Genomic DNA, 5307 nt, shown 5'->3' with positions numbered 1-5307 from the left:
GTAGTGTTGTCATTGTTATTCAGATCTAAATATATTCTTTAACTTTGATTGTTCTCAGAATTTCTTCGACTCCTCAATTATTTACATGCGTAATTTTAAGGTTCCAAAACATTGAAGATTGCTTATCTTTTTTTTTTTGAGAAGTAAGCCTTTATTTCTTTGTTTCACAAATAAAGCTGGCTGAGTTGACTGATTTTTGGTGATTAGTCAAAGAGACCAAATCCTATATCCTCATCTGACTCCTCCGACTCTTCCTTTGCTTCCACCTTGGCTGGGGCTGGAGCGGCAGCAGGAGTGGCCACGGGGGCAGCAGCCACAAATGCAGACGGATCAGCCAAGAAGGCCTTGACCTTTCCAGCACCTGGAAAGTTGTAATCAGTCTCCACAGACACAGCCAGGACCCGCTTGTAACCACCGATGATAGAATGGGGTACTGCTGTAACAGTTGGGTAACCAATCTGCAGGCACATGCTGGCAACACTGCAGACACCCTCCAGGAAGTGAGAATGCAGAGTTTCCTCTGGGATGTCAAGCACTTCCAGGTTGTAGATGCTGCCATCCTCAACACCTGCTGGGTGATCAGCCCAAAGGAGAAGGGGGACATGGTCGGCGTGTTCAGCAGTGTGGCTTCGCTGGCTCCCACCCTGTCTCCAGTCTTAACCAGCTGCACGTCACTCAGGATTTCAATGGCGCCTCTGGAGATTTTAGTGGTGGTGCCTAAAGCCTGGAAGAGGGAGGTCTTCTTGGGCCCCAGACCAGTGTACTGGGCTGGTACAGTGACTTCTCAAGGAGCAATGGCACCAGCATGGGCGGCAGCTGGCACCTTATTGGCCAGCGGCACATCGCTGATCTCAGTGAGGTCCTCCTTGGTGAACACAATGCCCACATTACCCCGGATATAAGGCAACAGTTTTTCCAGAGCTGGGTTGTTTTCCAGATGCCCTTGGGTAGCCTTGCGCATCATGGGGGTCTCGCCCATCAGCACCACAGCCTTCCCGAAGAGGGATGCGCGGACCTGCTGCATCTGCTTGGAGCCCACGTTGTGTGTTCCTACAATGATGCATTTAGGATAATCATCCAGAAGTTGGATGAGCTTAAGGAAGTAGCTGGACTTCCATGTCACCCTGTCTTCCCTGGGCTTCATGGCAGTGTGTCAGAGATTGCCATGTGGGGTTTAAAGATGATGTCGCTCTCATGAGGATGCCTGGCAAGAGGAGGGTGAAGATTACTTACCTTTTTTATCGTTCATTTCAATCTTTGTTGAATTACATTCAGAAACTATATTTTGTTAGTATTTTTACTTTACACAGTTAATTAGCTTTTAAAGTGATTAAAAACAAGAAAACATGTCTCATATTTACCTTCATTTTACTATTTCCAACACTCTTCATTTCTTTGTATAGATCTAAATTTCCATCTATCATATTCCCTTTTGCCTGAATAACTTTCTTCACCATTTCTTGTAGTATAATAAATTCGCTTAGTTTTTGATCATTTGGGGGAAAAGTCCTTATTTCATGTTCATTTTTGCATATTATTTCTGCTGAGTATAGAATTCTGGATTGACTTTTTTTCTTGCAGTAATTTAAAAACGTTCCTCCACTGCCATCTTGTTTGCATTCTTTCAGATGAGAAGTCGGTAATTTTTATCTTCATTCCTCTGTATGTAATTCTGCTTCACTCCAGCTACATACAAGATTTTCTTTTCATCTTTGGTTTTCAACAGTGTGACTATAATGTGCCTAGTTGCATTTTCCTTTGTACTTTATCCTTAGTATTCTTTGAGATTTGTTTTAGACCTATAGTTTTTGCCTTTCTTTTATTTTGGAAATTCTTATGTTATCTGTTCAAATATTTTTTGTTCATTCTTTCTGTTTTCCTTCTAGGATACCAATTACACATACATAGTATCATAGCATATTTGTTGGGCTGGCTGACTTTTAGTTTTTACTTGTATGTACATGGAGATAGTTCTTTGTGGACCATTATTTGTGGAAGCATTAGATAGAGCTGGAGCATAAGGTGTTCTAACAGGTTGATTAATTTTTGCTCTGTTTTCTCAGGAATAATTCTCCTAACTGTGGTAGTCAGTCTCCAAGACAGGCCCCAATTATCCCCACCTGCTGGTAACATGTCCCTGTAGTATCCCATTGCACTGAATAGTCAAATAGGGCTGACATATGTAACCAATAGGATATTGCAGAACGTGACTTCTAAGACAAAATATTTTGCATCTTCTGTCTTGTTGACTTGAACTGCTGGCTCTGGGCGAGTCCAGATCACATGAGGACAATCAAGCAGCCCTATGGAGAGGACCACATGGTGAGGAATTGAGACTTCCTGCCTACACCCGTATGAGAAAGTCATCTAGAGAGAGAATCATCCAGCCACATTCAAGCCTTCGGATGACTGCAACTCTATGAGAGACTCTGAACTCGGCTAAGCTTTCCTGGATTCCTGACCCACAGAAATTGTGAGATAATAAATGTTTATTGTTGCCTTAATCTGCTAAGTTCTTGGGTAATTTGTTATTCAGAAATAGATAACTGATACAGACTTCATTTTGTTCCAAGGGAATGGATACTCCATGCTAGTGGACTCTCTCTCTGGCTTTCAGTGAAGCCCCGCGTCTCAGAAGACGTGTCTTTTACTTCTCTTTAGTTGGCCAAACTGAACGCCTGAGGAGAGGCTTCCTACTTCTAGTGGTTAATTTTTGGTGTCAGCTTGACTAGGCCACAGGGTGCCCAGATATTTGATTAAACATTTTCCTGGGTGTGTCTGTAAGGGTGTTTCTGGATGAGACAAACATTTGAATTGGTGGACTGAATAAAGCAGCGGGCCCTCCCCGGTGTGGGTGGGCCCCATCTAATCCTCTAAGTCCCCAGTAGTACAAAAGGCTGACGAAGGGAGAATTCGCTCTCTCTGCCTGCCTGTCTTTGAGCTCGGACATCTGTCTTCTCCTGCCCTCAGACTCAGACTCAGATTGGAACTGCACTATCAGCTCTCCTGGATTTACAAGTTGCTGACTGCAGATCTCAGGACTTCTCAGCCTCCATGATTGCATGAGCCAATTCCTTAGAATCAATCGATCAGTCAACCCTATCGGTTCTGTTTCTCTGGAGAAACTTGACTAATTCACTACTCTTGCAAAGAAAATGTTGGGACTTTCCTCATTTAGTTCCCACTCTTTTACCTCTTTATGGTGGCAGATGGCATTTAAGGAAGAAATCCTATAAGTAGCCCATGTTCCCCAATCATAACATTTCGAGTAATGAGTCATTCTCTGCTATGTCTTCCAGTCCTTGGGCCCCTGACATTTATTTTCCCAGTGTGTCCAATGCCCCGACATTTTCAGATAGTATTTCAGAGTTGTTTTGCTTGAAGAGGTAAAGTCAGTGTACTGTGTGTGGACTGATTTAGAGAGAACCCCTAGAGAAGCGGGGATGATTGTCATGTTCTTTACTTTATATTCTCATAATAATAAAAACTAAAAATTACTACTTATTGAATGCTTTCCATTTACCAGGGTAAAAATGAACTTTACGAGAACTGAGTTGCCTGAGAGATGATGAAAAGTCATGTTGATAAAGTTGTGGACCTGACCCATTTGTCAGAAAAAGGTAATAGATGGTTGTTAAGGAATGTGGAATTATTAAAGAAGAAACCACGAATAGTGGTAGCTTTTGTTTTTTGTGTGTGTGTTCGTTTTGGGGAGGTGTGTTGATTTCTCTTTCCCAGGAGAGCATGCCCTTGTGATTGGATTATAAAGATGTTTCAGGATACGTGATGCATGGACTGCCTCACAACTTACTTGTGCAAGCTGCATGCTGTGCGGGGGCCTCTTCGGCTTAGGTGGTTGTGCTAAGCAGTGCCCAAAAGGCCCAGCACAGAGCAGGAATAATGGAGACCCAGGCGAGGCTGCACACCCACCACACTTGCTTTCTCGCTCACAATCTTAGACCTCTGGAGGTTCACCTCAGTGAAGCTACCCTTCAGTGTGAGCTTCATATAGACATGATTGCCAGCCCTCCCGTCAATGCCGTTGATTGATTTTGAGTATCCCTTTTTCACACAATAAGGCTTGAAGAGGTAAAATGACGCCTGTAAGCCACATGGCTGGTGAGTGGTGGAACTAATACATAAAACTCTAGTCTTTTAACTCTGAAAACCACAAACTCTCCACTAAAGTATGTTACCCAGGGGCCAGCTGGGTGGCGTAGTGGTTAAGTGCACACGCACCGCTACGGAGACCTGAGGCCTGGGGTTCCCAGGGTTGGATCCCGGCTGCCCACTGATGCACCGCTTGTCAAGCCATGCTGTGGCGGCGTCCCATAAAAAGTAGAGGAAGATGGGCACGGATGTTGGCCCAGGGCAAATCTTCCTCAGCAAAAAAAAGAGGAGGATTGGCAACAGATGTTAGCTTAGGACTAATCTTCCTCGCAAAAAAAAAAAAAAAAGTACGTACCAATAATTGATGCAGCGCTGATACCTACTCTTCCACACTGAATATGTAAGTAACGCAGATCCTCTGGAAAGTTCACAGCCAGCTTACTCCCCCTTCGGGACATTCCTTTAAGTAGAAACTGAATGACCTGGAATAAATGTTGCTCTTGCCACGGAACCTTCACAGATGGAAGCGGCCCTCTGACCCTGGAATCCGACCCCGACAGACCGAGCTGCCTGTCCTCAGGCCGGGGCTGGGCTGTGAATTCCGCTCTGAGATTCACTCACAGCCGCGGCCCCTGTGCCTACTCAGAAGCACAACGCCTGTCCAGAAATTAGGTCCGGCCGCGCTGCGTGTCCTGCATCTGGACTCACCAGCTGCACCCTGTAAGCTCAGCGCTACAAGAGGCCGTGTGTGGAGATTCCATACCTGGGAAGGCTGATACTCACCAAGAGGAATACTTACCTTTAGGGCTGTGGTTCCCAAAGTGTGGTCCCTGGGCCAGCAGCAGCAGCAGCATCTGGGAACTTGTAAGAAATTTAGATTCTTGGGCCCCAGCTCAGAACTGCTAATCAGAAATTCTGGGGGTGCAACCCAGTTTTCACAAGACCTCCAGCTGAGTCTGACACATGCTCACATTGGAGAACTACTGACTTTGACTATATAAGTATTTGTAATAGCACTTGGGTACTCAAAAGGGACAATAAGGAGGTGTGGTTGGCTTTTCTATTATAGGAAAAAAAATTACTTAAATATCCAGTCTTCTCATGAAGCGTCATCCCTGCACACAAGTCGACACTACATTGCTTTCATTTTTCTTTTTAACTAATGTTTACTCATCCAAACGAAGAAAAATCAACTCA

General features: G+C 44.5%; 1 pseudogene; it reads right to left on the bottom strand.

Annotated features, from left to right (window-relative positions):
• Window positions 1-203: 203 nt before the first annotated feature.
• LOC101406994 (large ribosomal subunit protein uL10 pseudogene) lies at window positions 204-1144 on the bottom strand (annotated as a pseudogene).
• Between the last annotated feature and the right edge of the window lie 4163 nt (window positions 1145-5307).

This window comes from Ceratotherium simum, chromosome 16 (assembly GCF_057802395.1).
Source record: "Ceratotherium simum simum isolate JZ-2026a chromosome 16, ASM5780239v1, whole genome shotgun sequence".
Classification (NCBI taxonomy): Eukaryota; Metazoa; Chordata; class Mammalia; order Perissodactyla; family Rhinocerotidae; genus Ceratotherium; species Ceratotherium simum.
This window is presented reverse-complemented; position numbering and strand designations above follow the sequence as displayed.